Source organism: Oncorhynchus masou, unplaced genomic scaffold (assembly GCF_036934945.1).
Source record: "Oncorhynchus masou masou isolate Uvic2021 unplaced genomic scaffold, UVic_Omas_1.1 unplaced_scaffold_1809, whole genome shotgun sequence".
NCBI classification, from domain to species: Eukaryota; Metazoa; Chordata; class Actinopteri; order Salmoniformes; family Salmonidae; genus Oncorhynchus; species Oncorhynchus masou.
Window position 1 is genome coordinate 91,830 of NW_027016648.1, and position 17,540 is coordinate 109,369.

At 43.1% G+C, this 17,540-nt stretch overlaps 1 pseudogene; it reads right to left on the reverse strand.

Moving 5' to 3' along the window:
- Nucleotides 1-542: 542 nt before the first annotated feature.
- Nucleotides 543-16,759, reverse strand: LOC135538972 (apoptosis-inducing factor 3-like; annotated as a pseudogene).
- Nucleotides 16,760-17,540: the final 781 nt, after the last annotated feature.

Here is a 17,540-nt window from a genome sequence, read left to right on the forward strand (position 1 = left end):
CATGTAGTTTCCCCAAAACGGAGAACATATAAAACTCATCCTTGTAAATGAAAAATGAAACCCACAAAATCTGTTTATCTGAGGTATCACTGTTTTTTTCTGTTTCCCCCCACCTGTAAACAAACTGGCTAAGAACAGAACAGACAAACTGTTGAGTGTTGTCCTGCTATATGGCTGATGTCATAACAAGTGATGTCGTGGTAAAATAGGTGCTGATCGCCGTTATCAGTGAGTAAAGTAACGCCCGTGCACTTTCTATGCATTTTTCTGCAAAAGGTGAGAAAACGCTCGCACAAAATGAAAAAAAAAGTGCAAATACGGCATTTACATGCGATTACCCTCCACTACACTACTGGTTATAACTCAGAAATGTTGAGCCTCCAGCCAGACGACTTGTTCTCCAGAAGAAGGGGAAGAGAGAGGGGATGAGGAGGGATGCCTGAGGAGGAGGAGGGAGGGAGAGATGGACAGAGGGGGGACATTCTGTGTTTGTGTGTCGGAGATGAAGTGATGTTGAGACGGATGAGTGGAAGGAGGGATGATCAGGACAGTTTCAGCTTCAGCCACCTCAGGTCATCTGATCTGTGAGGAAGAGAAGGGAAAGAGATACATTGCCTTCAAAAAGTATTCACATCCCTTGACTTTTTCCACATTTTGTGTTACAAGTTGGGATTAAAATGTATATATTTGTAAATTTTTTCTCAATAATCTATACAAAATACTCTGTAATGTCAAAGTGGATAAAAAACATTTGTAAAACATTTATTTAAAAAAACTCTTAATTAGATACAGTACGTATTCAACCCCCTGAGTCAATACATGTTAGAATAACCTTTGCCAGCGATTACAGCTGTGAGTCTTTCTGGGTAAGTCTCAAAAAGCGTTGTACACCTGGATTGTACAATTTTTGCACATTTATTATTAAAAAAAAATATTCAAGCTCTGTCACGTTGGTTGTTGATCATTGCTAGACAGCCATTTTCAAGTCTTGCCATAGATGTTCTAGCTGATTTTAGTCAAAACTGTAACTAAGCCAGTCAGGAACATTCCTTTTCATCTTGGTAAGCAAGTCCAGTGTATATTTGGCCTTGTGTTTTAGGTTAGTGTCCTGCTGAAAGATGTTTCCCAGTGTCTGAAACAGGTTTTCCAATAGGATTTTTATAAAAAATAGAAATAAACTCTCTAGTCCTTGTGGATGACAAGCATAACTTTAACATGATGCAGCCATTAATATGCTTGAAAATATGAAGAGTGGTACTCAATGATGGGTTGTGTTGGATTTGCCCATAACATAATGATTTGTATTCAGGACATAAAGTTAATTTCATTTTTTGCAGTTTTACTTTTGTGCCTTTTTGCAAACAGGATGCATGTTTTGGGAGATTTGTAATCTGTACAGGCCTCCTTCTTTTCACTCTGTCAATTAGGTTAGTATTGTGGAGTAACTCCAATGTTGTTGGTCCTTCCTGAGTTTGCTCCTTTCACAGCCATTCCTCTCTGGCAACTGGGTTAGGAAGGTCGCCTGTGTCTTTGTAGTGACTGGGTGTATTGATACACCATCCAAAGTGTAATGAATAACTTCACATGTTCAAAAGGATTTTCAACGTCTGCTTTAAAAAAACTTTTAACCGTCTACCAATAGGTGCTCATCTTTGTGAGGCATTGGAAAACCTCCCTGGCCTTTGTGGTTGAATCTGTGTTTGAAATTCACTGCTTGACTGAGGGACCTTACAAATAATTGTATGTGTGGGGTACAGAGATAGTCATTCAAAAATCATTTTAAACACTAATATTGCACACAGAGTGAGTCCATGCAATTTACGTGACTTTTTAAACACATTTTTATTTGATTTCTAAAAACATAATTCCACTATGACATTATGGGGTATTGTGTGATACAAACTGTCAATGTAAACCATTTAAAATTCAGGCTGTAACACAACAAAATGTGGCAAAAGTCAAGGGGTGTGAATACTTTCTGAAGGCACTGTATTACAGTGTGTGTCCGTGTGTGCTTGTGTCTGTCTGTCTGCCTGGAGAAAATAAAATAATGAGTTTACAGTGAGAGAGAGGGATGTGGGTAGCCACGTACTCAGCCTCTTTCTTAGTGATGGTGTTTCCTGCAGCGAACCTCTCGGCCACAGCAGAAACAGCTGGGTCATAGTTCAGACTGGCTGCTGCTATTACCTCATCATCCCTGCGGGGAGAAAAATAGTGGGGAGAAGAATAGTATTCATACTGTGGCAAAGAAGGGGGTTGAGTGATAAATGGCAGATATGTGAGAGCAAAACTAATAAACGGGCTCTGCCTGATCACTAAAATGGCCACCCGATCAGAACTACATATCACAAAATGGCCGGCTGCCAAAACTACAAGTCCCAGAAGCAAGGGGAACCCTCAGAAGGTGGAGCCAACCCACAGATAAAGGGTCAAGAAAAACCAGGAAGAGAGAGAGAGGGCTGGAAGTATCTATGAACCATAGAGAAAGAGACAATAGAGATTGGCTGGATTTACCATGTATTAGCTGGACTGTTTGGGCTTACCTGTCGGCATTTGGACCTGGACCTACCGAGAACCCGATTTGTGTACCGAACCCTGCTATCCTTGACCTTGCCTACGGCCTTGGTGGACCAGGACGGAGAAACAAACATACAGGTACTGTCCTGTTTGAAAGAACTCTCATTCTGGGGTGATTTGGTGACAGTTTCCCACTTAATTTGTGACAAACGCTCATAACCTTGAAGAGGTTTGCCACACCTGGTGGAGAATGCGGGTAATAGACTTGATGTTCAGTTAGCACTCCAAATGGGAGTCAGGTTTTTTTTGTGGTTTGTTTGGTTAGGACAGTTTCTCAGGAACATGAGTATGGAGGGAGCCATACTGGCCCTGTTACAAGCGGCGGCCACCCAACAAGAGGCAACTAGAGCTCAACAAATAGCTCATCAGGATGCAATGCGAATGTACCAGGACATGTTACAGGTCCAGCACCGGACCAACCAGCTGCTCAGAGAAGAGCAAGAGAGAACACCCAGGAGTTAAGAGAAGGCCTAAAGGGGCTAGCGGGCCAAATTTGAGCTCAATTATCAGCTGCAAATACCCAGAGGCAGGCCAATAATGTTCTTCAAAAAATGACAGCACAGGATGATGTGGAAGCATATCTTACCACCCTCGAAAGGACTGCAGAGAGGGAGAAGTGACCAAAAGAAGAATGGGCAGGGCTTCTGGCACCATACCTGGCCGGGGACGCTCAAAAAGCGTATTTCGACCTGGAGTTGAAAGATGCACAGGATTACGATAAACTAAAGGGAGAGATTCTGACTAGACTGGGAGTGACCAATACCGTGAGGGCACACCGCTTCCACCAGTGGTCCTACCAACCTGGACAACCTCCCGAACACAGATGTTCGACTTGATTCACCTGGCACGGAAATGGTTGCGACCGGAGGCCCGTCCCTCCGCAGAGATCGTCGAGACCATCGTACTCAACCAGTTTCAGCGAGGTCTACCCCAAGAAGTGAGATGATGGGTTGGCCAGAACGAGTACTTTCCGCCGACCATCTCGTGGGCCTGGTTGAACGATATTGTACGGCAGGAACAGCTGAGTAAGCACAGGAGGAAAGATTCCCATTCCCCAGGCCTGTGCGAACCAGTGGACAGGGTAAGACTGTCCCAACAGGTGGAGGGGAAGAGAGCAGCGTGGGGCCATGAGGAAAGAATCGGGCCGAGAAACTAAGGAAAAAAATGGAAACTGGGAGTTCTCCCCCCTCGAACCCCTATTATCTGTTACAATTGTAATCGACCAGGACATATTGCAGCCTACTGCCCTAAGAAAGAAGCAATGTAACCTCGGTGAAAAAGAAGATGATATATGGTATGCATGTCCTGTTGTAACCACTCTACTTGAAAGATCAAGAAACAAACATATGTGCAGGGTGAAGGTTGAAGGGAAAGAAGTTGAAGCACTGCTGGATTCAGGATATCAGTGTTACATGCATTCATGGGGATACCCGTCTGTACCCCACAGCCTTAGTGAGCATACAAACAGAGGACGGTCTGCTGGATTATGAGATCGGCGTGGTCCCAAAGATGTCATATGATGTAATATTGGGTAGACACTTTTCTAACTTTGCGAAGTTAGGCCAAAAGAATGGCATATTTGAGAAGCCATCAACCCTGACCAAGCAAGAAGAAGGATGGGGTCTTCAACCAAAGCCAAGAAAAGAGGTCTCCCAGGGGCCAACCTCACAGGTGCTAGTAGGGGAGGATGAGGATGAACCTCGTTGATAACGAACAGCCCGGTACTAGTGGGGCTGGGGTCGATCTGAAACCAGAGGATGACGATCTAGAACCCGCAGACCTGGCAGGGTCCTTGACTAATTTCGGGACGGCCCAAAACCAGGATCCAACCCTGCAGCAAGCCAGAGCAGACGTGCAGGTCATAGATGGTACTCCCATAAATGATGGGATGATGCCTAATAGTTTTCCCCACTTCATTATGAAAAAGGGTTTGGTGTACAGAGTCTCAAAAATAGGGGTTGATGTGGGTGAACAGTTGTTGGTCCCCACCCGGTACCGGTGGACAGTTCTGGATCTAGCTCATGGGCACATTCTGGGTGGACACCTTGGTATCGCTAAAACCCGAGACCGGATTGTAAGGAGGTTTTACTGGTCAGGAATTCAGGCTGAGGTGGCTCGGCATTGTGGAGAAGGCCCGACCAGCTGTTAGAAGCCCGTTAGTGCCACTCCCCATAATCGAAACTGCATTTGAGAGGATAGCGATGGATATAGTGGGCCCACTACCCAAATCCGCCAGAGGGCACCAATACATTCTGGTCATTCTAGATTATGCCACTCGCTAACCAGAAGCCATTCCCCTTCAGACGATGGCTTCCAAAAATATTGCCAAGGAATTAGTGCTCTTGTCCACCAGGGTAGGGGTTCCAAAGGAGATCCTTACTGACCAGGGGACCCCCTTTATGTCCCGGACCTTTGTAAATTGTGGCAGGTGAAACAGTTGAGGACATCGGTTTACCATCCTCAGACAGACTGATTGAGAGATTCAACAGGACCCTGAAGTCAATGCTCAGGAAGGTAATCGATAAGGATGGGAAAACTGGGATTGCATGTTGCCGTATCTGATGTTTGCCATTAGAGAGGTTCCTCAAGCCTCGCTGGGGTTTTCTCCCTGTGAGCTTGTATATGGGAGGCACTCCCGGGGAATCTCAGACATCGCCCGGGAAACCTGGGAGCACCAATCCACCCCGTATACTAGTGTCAAAGAGCATGTCACGGCAATGCAAGACAGGATAGCCACAGTCATGCCCATCGTCAGAGAGCACGAGACAAGCACAAGAGCACCAGTGGCACACTTATAACCGGCAGGCTACACTGAGGAATTTCAACCGGGAGATAAGGTGTTAGTGCTGTTCCCACAGTAGAGTGTAAACTACTAGCCACATGGAAAGGACCATATGAAGTACTGGAGAGAATAAGGAAGTTAATTATCGGATCCGACAACCAGGTCGATGGCCCCAGGAACAGATCTATCACATAAACCTGTTAAAAGCATGGAGAGAGAGAGAAACACTAATGGTCTCACACCCCACACACACTCAGGAGACAGCCAAAGTAAATTTTTACCTACTCTGTCCCCAGCACCAATACAGGAAGTAAAGACCCTGATCCAGAGATGTGTTTTCAGAGGTACCCAGCCGAACTGACAAAAGCCGAACTGAGGTTACGGCTCATGATATCGTTTCCCTACCAGGGAGAAAAGTGAGCATGAGCATATCGGGTAACCGAGACTCGACACGCCATGATTAGAGCAGAGACAGAGAAAATGTTGACAGCTGGAGTGATCGAGGAGTCACATAGTGAGTGGTCTAGCCCAATTGTGATGGTCTCCAAGCCCGATGGGTCTTTGCAGTTCTGTAACGACCTTCGGAAGGTAAATGAAATCTCCAAGTTTGATGCCTAACCCATGTAGACGAACTACTGGAGAAAATTGGTAAAGCTCGGTACATTACGACTCTGGACCTGACAAAAGGGTACTGGCAAATTCCTCTGACCCCCAGGGCAAAAGAAAAGATCGCCTTTGCAACCCCTGGCGGTTTGTTTCAATACACCGTCATACCATTCATTTAGCCACCTTCAACAGCTCATGAACAAGGTCCTAAAACCGCACCAAGCATACGCCGCAGCTTATTTAGATGACGTGGGATCTACAGCCCAGATTAGGAATCCCACTTACCCGGGTACTGGCGGTGTTAGACGCCCTAGAAAGGCAGGGCTCACGCGAACCCTGCCAAGTGTTATGTGGGGTTAGAGGAAACAGAGTATCTGGGATACACTGTGGGAAGAGGATTAATCAAACCACAATGTAAGAAGGTGGAGGCAATTAGAGAATGGCCGAAACCAGTAAATAAGAAGCAGGTTCGAGCCTTCCTAGGGCTGACCAGTTACTACCTGAAGTTCATCCCAAGTTATGCCACAGTGGCCGCCCCACTCACCGACATGACTAGAGCCAGAGGGCCAAACATGGTCAAATGGGATGAAAGGGCCACCAAAGCATTTAGGACATTACAGGAGGCTCTCTGCTGTAATCCAGTGCTGGTGGTACCAGACTTTGAGAAAGAGTTTGTGCCACGACTTTAGGCTAAATGCCGCACCACACCAAAACTTCGCAAAAGTTTCTAAAATTTATTAGGGTAATATCAAAAGTAAGTCAAGCCGTTGTTTATAGGACAAATACGAGAAGGATATTATATTGCGGCAAACACAAACATTTAATTTGGCCAAGGAAAATAGCTCAACGAACTGGTTTAAACCTTGCAAAAGTTTAACAGGCTAATTTGCAGCAATTACCAAGAAACACTTGTGCCTACCGTACCCCAAAAATAACAGCAATAGGCTAATGATATTTATTTTACAACATGCCTACTTATAACCTATCTTAAATTAAATACAGAGTACACAATTAAAAAGACAGATCGAACTTAATTTAATTCAGACTGAAACAAAATATGTTTAGCATTTTAGTAAACTGGTTTGGATTAATAAATAGGCCTACAATAATAACAATTATATACAATAATAATAATAATAATAATGATTAAACAAATTATTATAAATACGAAAATAATAATACATTGAAGTTCAAAAATGGCATCCTACCTGAATAGTGAGTTGCACAGTGGCCTGCATTTTCTTGTTCAACAGAGATGAATTTGCATGCATCTTTACGTGCTCTAATATCATAGGCTAATTTAAACTAATTATTCAGCACCTGAGTAAGTGGAAACTCAAAACACATTAGCTCAGTAACACTACAGATAATACCCACAGCTCGGAGCCATGTATTAATCTAACGGGACATTTAATGTAGAAACAAAACCCAACTACTAGATCACTATCTCTACAGATAATACCCACAGCTATGAGCCATGTATTAATCTAACGGGACATTTAATGTTGAAACAAAACCCAACTACTAGATCACTATCTCTACAGATAATACCCACAGCTATGAGCCATGTATTAATCTAACGGGACATTTAATGTTGAAACAAAACCCAACTACTAGACCACTATCTCTACAGATAATACCCACAGCTATGAGCCATGTATTAATCTAACGGGACATTTAATGTAGAAACAAAACCCAACTACTAGATCACTATCTCTACAGATAATACCCACAGCTATGAGCCATGTATTAATCTAACAGGCAGGCAGACACTTTCATTACAGGAATAATGAGGATAATGTACTTTACTGTTTGACCAAATCATGGTTTGAGCCTCCTAAAAAATAGGGCGTTTTTGAGTGATGTGAAGGAATGTGCAGCTCCCACCCATGCGACCAATAATTTTTTTACTCGCACAGCCAAATCAAAAGGTCGCAAAATGTGACTAAATGGTTTCAGTCTGGAGCTCTGCCTTGTAGGCTTTCCACTATAGACTCTCTAACTGTTGATCTACTTCAATGAAAACAGCCTCCGTCTTTGCAATCAACAGTAGCATAGGCCAAAGGCCACCAATTACAGGCTAATGGAAACCCTGCCATGCATTCATGCACACACACACACACACACACACACACACACACACACACACACACACACACACACACACACACACACACACACATCTTGTGCTAAAGTATATACACACACATACAAACACACACAGCCACAGACACGCATACAGACATCACATTCTCACACACACGTCCATTTGAACAATGATGTTTTTTGTTGACTCACTTGATATAAAAGGCCAGGAACTTTTTTTCCTCCACTTTCCCTTTACCACGATGTCAGTGTATCCTTCCCATAGCCTGCAAAGGACACATATACACAAATGATTAGTGTGTGTTCAGGTGTGTTCAGGTGTGTGTAGTGGATAGGCTTACCTGTGTATCTGATGGTCTTCCCCAGTAGGACGGTCCAGTAGTAAGGGACAGAGTTTAGTTCAGTGGGTATATTCAGCATGTTCAGGGCTGCTACTCTCCCTACAACAACACCACACACACAGCAACAACATCAAAATCAATAGCAACTATATACAGTACCAGTCAAACGTTTGGACACACCTACTCATTCAAGGGTTTTTCTTTATTTTTTACTATTTTCTACATTGTAGAATAATAGTGAAGAAATAACACATATGGAATCATGTAGTAACAAAAAAAAGTGCTAAACAAATCAAAATATATATTTTAGATTCCCTTTGTCTTGATGACAGCTTTGCACATTCTTGGTATTCTCTCAACCAGCTTCACCTGGAATGCTTTTCCAAAAGTCTTGAAGGAGTTCCCACATATACTGAGCACTTGTCTGCCGCTTTTCATTCACTCCGCGGTCCAACTTGTCCGAAACCATCTCAGTTGGGTTGAGGTTGGTTGATTGTAGAGGCCAGGTCATCTGATAAAGCTCTTCTTTTTGGTCAAATTGCCCTCACACAGCCTGAAGGTGTGTTTGGTCATTGACCTATTGAAAAACAAGTGATAGTCTGACTAAATGCAAAACAGATGGGATGGTGCATCCAGGCAGAATAAATGTGGTAGTCATGCTGGTTAAGTGTGCCTTGAATTAAAAATAAATCACTGACAGTGTCACCATCAAAGCACCGCCGCACCATCACACCTCCTCCTCCATGCTTCACGGTAGGAACCAAACGTGGACATCACAAAAACACGGCGGTTGGAACCAAACATTTCTAATTTGGACTCATCAGACCAAAGGAAGATTTCCACTGGTCTAATGTCCATTTCTCGTGTTTCTTGGCTCAAGCAAGTCTCTTCTTATTGTGTCCTTTAGTAGTGGTTTCTTTGCAGCAATTTGATCATGAAGGCCTGTTTTCGCAGTCTCCCCTGACCAGTTGACGTTGAGATGTGTCTGTTACTTGAACTCTGTGAAGCATTTATTTGGGATGCAATATCTGAGGCTGGTAACTCTAATGATCTTATCTTCTGCAGCAGAGGTAACTCTCGGACTTCCTTTCCTGTAGTGGTCCTCATGAGAGCCAGTTTCATCATAGTGCTTGATGGTTTTTGTGACTGCACTTGAAGAAACTTTCAAAGTTCTTGAAATTTTCCACATTGACTGACCTTCATGTCTTAAAGTAATGATGGACTGTCGTTTGACTTTGCTTATTGGAGCTGTTCTTGCCATAATATGGACTTGGTATTTTATCAAATTGGGCTATCTTGTGTAAACCAACCTTCCCTTATCACAACACAACTGATTGGCTCAAACGCACAAATGTACTTTTAAAGAGGCACACCTATTCATTGAAATGCATTCCAGATGACTACCTCATGAAGCTGGTTGAGAGAATGCCAAGATTGTGCAAAGCTGTGATCAAGGCAACAAGGGACTATTTTGAAGAATCTCAAATATAACATTTGTTTCAATATGGAATCATGTAGTACATTTGTTACTACATGATTCCATATGTGTTATTTCATAGTTTAAGTCTCCACTATTATTCTACAATGTAGAAAATAGTAAAAATAAAGAAAAACCCTTAAATGAGTAGGTGTGTCCACTTATGACTGGTACTTTAAGTAAAAGCCCAGTAAAACCCACATTAGTCAAACCCTAGAGACCTTTGAACAAACAAGGTTTGCTTTTTAGATGTTTTGATCTGAAAGATTATTGAGGCCATATAACAGCAAAGGTCCAGACTGAATCACATCCGGCCGTGATTGGGAGTTCCATGGGCGGCGCACAATTGTCCCAGCGTTGTCTGGATTTGGCCGGGGTAGGCCGTCATTGTAAATAAGAATTTTGTTCCTAACTGACTTGCCTAGTTAAATAAAGAAATCAAAAATAAAGGTAAAAGCCTGATGCATGTGTTTAAATTGGCCTGGGTGAGTTACCGTGTGCCTGTGCCATCTGCCAGTGTCCTATATTGACCCTCTGGTCTTTGGCCATTGTCAGGGGGAAGGTAGCCAGGTCTCCTCCACAGAACACTTCAAGAACATTGGTCCTCATGCACTGCAGGAGAGGAGAGGAACCACACACGCTTAGTATAGTAACAAGTTGTGTAGTGGAGGGTAAGCGCATGTCAACACCTTTTGCAGAACAATGCATTGAAAGTATAGGGAGCATAACTTTACTAACCACGAATGGCCATGTTGGGGAGTCGTGAACTACTTATAGTTCAACTAGTAATTTAATTACATTTTGTAGTAGCTTGGTGGTAGCTGAACTAAATTCAAATCTCAGTAATTCCTAACTTTTTGACATATGGGTGAAGTATTTATTTTTTCAGCATCAGACCTGCCCCTAATCTCATAGGCGAAAGTACACATTCTGTTAACATCTGATTCCAAAGTGATCTGCTCTTGCAATTTGTAGTCTTTGACATTAGATTTAGATATGATAATTTAGTAGTTCGGATGTAGTGAACTACTTTTTTCTAACTAACCTTAGTTAAGTAAACTATATTCTTCTTGAGGGTAGCTTTAGTGTAGCTTATCTTATTCCAGTGTGTAGTTTAGTAAACTATATTTTCAGAGTAGCTTCCACAACACTGGTGAATGGTGATCAACGTTTTTCTCCACTACATCACTGATAGTTACACTCTGTAAAGAAACTCTGGGGAGAATCTCAATTGCATATTCCTCACGATCTCTCTCCACCACCTCAACTGGTCCCCCCAACTGGTTTTGAGAAGGAGGCAAGGAAAGAGGACGCGAGGAGTATGCAATTGAGATTCTCCTATAAACACTATCATACAGCCTACATAGAGCTAGCCCAAAGGTCGGCAGATGGTGATGTTGAGTTGTTTCATCTTACCTTCGAAGGGAATGTGCAGCTGGCTAATCACTCGTATTCCTGTGGACCGGTTACTATATTCAGGCTGCAAAAGCGTCAGTTTCCTCCTTAACTCAATTTAATTCATTTTTTTAAAAACGGGGAAAATATGCATACTTTCTTTATGAAGCACCATGGCTAATGCTAGTCACGGACTATCAGACCAGAGGAGAAAAAATAGACTGCTGCAACCTGACTGGCTGAACACGCTATGCAACATTGTCACGCCCTGACCTTAGAGAGCCTTTTAATGTCTCTATTTGGTTTGGTCAGGGTGTGATTTGGGGTGGGCATTCTATGTTTTGTTTTTCTATGGTTTTGTATTTCTATGTTTTGGCCGTGTATGGTTCTCAATCAGGGACAGCTGTTTATCTTGTCTCTGATTGGGAACCATACTTAGGTAGCCCTTTTCCCCTCCTTTCTTTGTGGGAAGTTGTCTTTGTTTGGTAGTGTGTATTGTTTTGTTGGGTGTCTTTTCTAATAAAGACAATATGTACGCTCACCACACTGCACCTTGGTCCTCTTCAATCAACAGCCGTGACAAACATATGGGACTAGCATTAGCCACTCTAGAATGGTGGTGGAAAATGGTGCTTCATAAAGAAAGTATGCATATTTTCCCTCTCCATTAAGTGTAGTTAAGGAGGAAACAGATGCCTTTACAGCCTGAATGGAGATTTTGTTTGTTTGTACGAACTGGTTCACGGGAGATACGAGTGTATAACCGGCTGCATACCTTCCCTCAATATTGCTATGAGCCAGGCCTTTAGGCTAACATAGAACCTACATACCATCAAAAGAGTAAAGCTTTATTTACTCCTAACCCCCACACAAATAAAGTTACAACAAATGCCACAAATTAGATGTCAACATTCTTACTATTAACAAACAAAGCAACCCTTGGTTTGATTCAGTAGGACAACAACATGCTTTATTCAGCCATCCAATTGGAGCTCACCTTGTCCACTATGACTGAGCTCTTAGAGTCCATCGCTATGGGAGTACCCTGCAGGAACTCTGAGTTAGGGATCACACCTGGGGGGAGGGAGATACAGGAAAGAGAGAGAAAAGAGATGGAGAGGAGAGAAAGTATGAGATGTACAAAGAAAATACAGTCTTTATAGTTCAGATTTGCCATACAGTAGTAGGTCTTTATGAGGTTGTGTAGTATACTGAATTTAAAGTGTAATAATTGTCCTGTGTTGTACATACCTATGCCAACTATTAAAACATCAGCAGGAATGACTGTCCCACTCTTCAGCACAACCTCTTTTACCTGCACAGAGACAAACACGTTATATTCTCATTGAATAACCCAACACAGCTGTACAACTATAATGGGATTGTCTTCATGTTGCCAGGACACGGACACAGCTTGGTCTCTCTACTGTACCTTTCCGTTCTCTCCGCGGACCTCTGACACATTGTCATTCATATAAAACGCCACATCCTTCTCTGCAAGCATCTGTCAACACAACACAAGGAGGGGATGAGAGGGGTGAGGAGGCAGAAAGGAAGATGACTTCTAAGCAGTTTTAAATGCAGCTTAGTTCTACATTGGAAGCTTAAATAAAAGGAGGGTTCGGAGCGCCCTCTCCTGTCTCTCACCATCATGGTGACCTTGCCAATCTCAGGGCCCAAGGTCTTCTGGTAGGGTGCTCCTGCTGCCAATCACTGTGATGCTGGTGGCTTTGTCTGTCATATAGGATGCCACCTCCATGCCTAAACACAACACACAGCCAGGGAAATACACAGATCAGGGCTATTCGTAGTGTAGTGCACTACTTTTGGCCAGAGTTACACAAAGACAGAGGTCTGGACAAAAGTAGTGCACTACTATTGTTGGGGCATAAAGTGTCAATTTGAGACTGAATGAGACAATGTACCAACAACGAAGGATGTCCCCACGATCACGATATGACAGCCCATACAGGCAACATGTATCTGCCTTGCATCCTCTGGTGTCTCCAGCATCTTTACATTATCCAGGTCTTTACCTGGACACTCCAGACCCTTCGCTCTACACAACAGAATTAGAATGGATCAGAACACAGAATTAGAATAAGTAGAATGGACATTCCTATTCCCATTCTCTAACTACTGCTGTGTTCTGGGGTGGGTGGAATGGTGACCATTTTGGGGTAAGTGTTCTCTCAGTGTGTGTGTGTGTGTGTGTGTGTGTGTGTGTGTGTGTGTGTGTGTGTGTGTGTGTGTGTGTGTGTGTGTGTGTGTGTGTGTGTGTGGGTGTGTGTGTGTGTGTGTGTGTGTGCACCTGCAGCCTGTGGATATGAGGAGCTGGTCGTAGCTCTGAACTGAACCGTCATCAAATGTTACTTTCTTCTTCTCTGTGTCCAACGACATGGCCTGCCATGACAATAACACAGAGCTTGAGAAGGCTTGAGAGCATGCAAACAACCAAGCAATGGCCATAAATATAGTGCACTCATATGCTGTAAATACAGGCAGATATACTACAGGTTAATGAGCACAAAAGAGAAAACATAGTGAGAGAGAGCCATGTTATCTGAATTAACCCTTTGAGGTCATCTGTTCGAACAGTAGAACTCCAATAGAATCTTGAGAATAATTTGTTCAAGAAACTCATCCTTCCTAAATTAACACAACAAAGTAAAGGCCAGGAGAATGAGGACTATGTATAATATTTTATAATGTATATAATATGTTGTAATAATATATAAATAAAGCTATATTGTATCCACCTCTTTGCGGAGCCACACCTCGATGTCGTGTTTATGGAAGAACTCCATCCTCCTCAGCAAAATGCTGTCATCCTCCACATTCATTACCTGGTCGGGGGGGTGACGTGTTAGATAGGTGACGGTTAGAAAGAATGAAAACATATTTTAGGACTGTTTTTTTACTTTTTAAAACACGAGAATGAGTTACCCATCTATTCTATTTTTTTTATAGATCTATAGGGTTTGACCTCCCCTCTGACCCCATGACCTTTGCCCCTACCAGAATAGAAACATAAGGTAAGGATTTGGGAGGGTAAGCTCTAGGGTTGTAGAGTTCTGGTTATGCTCACAGGTTATTCAGAAATCCTGGTCGGTTGATGCCCAGAAGGTTTTATTTAACTAGGCAAGTCAGTTAAGAACAAACTCTTATTTACAATGACTGCCTATCCCAGACGATGCTGGGCCAATTGTGCACCGCCCTATGAGACTCCCAATCACAGCCAGATGTGAGGCAGCCTGGATTCAAACCAGAGACTACAGTGACGCCTCTTGCACTGAGATGCAGTGCTTTAGACCGCTGTGCTACTCGGGAGCCCAGAATAAGAAGGGAATGAGCAGGAAATCTGGAATACTACAAACAGGATTTCTGGAAAAACTTGGGAATTTTGCAGAAGATACAGAACTTGGGTAATTTACCTTGCTGAGTCGTGTTTTGTCATAGGGCAGAAGGTTGTCCCTGGTTACCATGATGATTCTGCCTCCGAAGTTCTCCTGTCTCAGAGTTTCCGCACACACTAACGAATGCAGACCCTACGCTTACAGAGAGAGAGCACACCATCACGCACACTCACGCAAGCAACCACATACATAAGGCACTTGTGCACACACACGCACACTGAGCCCCAGTATCCCGTCCTCACCTCCCCGAGCAGTAGGATGGTGTGGATGACACCTTCTACTCTGGATCCCATACTCTTTATTCGTTTGGTCTGTCTCGCTGCCTACACACAAACACCACATGACATAGTGACAAAAGAATTCATAACTGCTTTATGATCCATCTATAACTAACTCAAATAGTTTTCCGGCTCTTACTGTTTCTGTATAACATGGTTAAGGCAACAGTAACAGTAAATCAAAACAAAATTGAGAGCTTCAGCTTGACAGCAAATGCAGCATGTTGTAATATTCTGCCATTTAAAAAGCAATGCGATTTTAAAAGTGATGCTTACCTTTTTGTTTACGGACACATACACTTTGTTGTTTTCGACTTTCACCTGAAAAATATATCAAACAAAGTCAATCAAAGCCTGTCTGTCTGTCTGTTAGACCCACCTTGTGTGGCAGACAGTCCATGCCAGGGTATTCCTCAACGTTTCTCTTTCTATATTTCTCCCTTCCCGTCTCCTACCTCCCTCTCCCTCCCTGCCACCCTCTCCCTCCCTACCGTGTGACAGGGTAGACAGTCCATGCCAGGGTATTCCTCCAGGTCTCCTGTCTGGATGTTGAAGCAGGCACCGTGCCACGGGCATCGCACCCTGTGCCCTGATAGAACCCCTACACACACGCGTGCGCACACACACATGCACACACAATACACTATTATAACAGCCAATACATTGTGTACAGTACATGACTTGGAGAACATGCACTCACAGGGACACACACACACTGACTGTACTTCCTCACCTTTGCTCAAGGGAGCTCCGTAGTGTGTACACTGGTTGCCGATGGCTGTATATGCCTTCACTCCGTACCAACAGAACATTGTGACGTCCCACCTCCACCTCCATCATCCTACACACACAAACGAATGTGTGTACAACGTGTACTGATCTGTCTCTCTGTGCTTTCTGACCCATGTTTTCTCTATCTCCATCCTCTCTTCCCTCTTTCTAACTGAATAGGGTGTGATGAAACTTGGATCCTTAAATTTAAGAAAATACCCAAACATTTGAATCACAAAGCATATTATTTTTTTGTTTATAGCCTAACTAGGCTTAGGCTATAAAGCCCTGGGGAAAGTTGTGTAAAGGTAATTCATCGATATGATGTAGATGGTAAACAGCACAGTAGGTCAATTTCTGCAACAACTTAGAGCACTTAACACGAGGCTCAACTTCTCCACTATCTGGGCGCCTGGATACCACGCTGTGAACAGAACCTGTGAACAGAACCTGTGAACAGAACCTGTGCACATGCATTGTGTGTGACGTTTGTTTTGTGTCATTTTAGCAGAAGCTCTTTTTCCAGTGCGATTTACAGGAGCAATTGGGTTAAGTTTCTTGCTCAAGGGCACATTGACAGCTTTCACTCTCTCCATGCGTGTGTTTGTGATGTCGGAAGTATGGCAACTAATCAGTCCCATCTGTTCCAAAAATACTGAATCTTAGGAGTCCATTCTTAGCGGAATAAGAATCTTGACACTCATAAGTGGGAGTCGAGGAATCAATTATTTTGTCGTCGACTCTCCACCACTACGTCATCATCATTAACAGGTGGAAAGAAGTCCTGTATGGGTATGAGAATACTTTGAGAAGTTAAATAAGAAAGGAAATGACGGTTTAAACTTTCTTTAAAAAAAAAATGCCACATCCCTAATTACTGACCATTCTGTGGTTCTGATTCCAGACACACCATCTGTCTTATATATATATATATATCCTCTCCCCCCCCTCCCCTCTCTTTCTTACTGTCCGTCCTTTAGTTCTGACTCCAGACACACCACCTCTGTCAGCTCTTCAGAAGCTTCGTCTGGGTCGACGTCCAGCAACTCGCTACAATCTGTGATTACACGCACACACGCGCACACACACACACACACACACACACACACACACACACACACACACACACACACACACACACACACACACACACACACACACACACACACACACACACACACACAGGAGTGTTAGAAGTTGTTGACCCATTCTCTGTGTGTGTGAAGGGATGACTCACATAAGAGGACAAAAGACATCTGGGTTTATTGTCAACTCTGTCCCTCTCCATAAACTGCTCATGAAAGTAAGATAACCAAATATTCAAAAAGAAAACGTATCAGGTGTGCTTGTACAAACATCTTATTTTCTATAAAAAAGTGGTTAACTTATTTAAAAATGTAACCAAGGATGTTGTAGGTGTGTGAGTAAGTATGTCATTCTCTCATAGTTTCTAAACACATGAACATGGTGTATAACACAGCGAGATTACACTTTACAGTAGAGCAGAATGGACAATCCACCTGCCTGCAACATCACAGGAGAATTACGCAACGCATGAGAGAGAGCCTTTACAATGTGCTGGATGATTTGACAGGTGAGTCGTGAGCGGACTTTTACGCACCAGTCTAGCCTACTCATTCAACCATTACTAAATTATTTTTTTAACACAAAAAACGGTACTCACGTGGCCTTCCAGACATCCCGTTGATTCTACAGTAATTACAGACGTTCCTCAATAGTCCTCAACGAACATGTGATAAGAATTCAGGTTTGTTTTATAAAAGTGTCCGG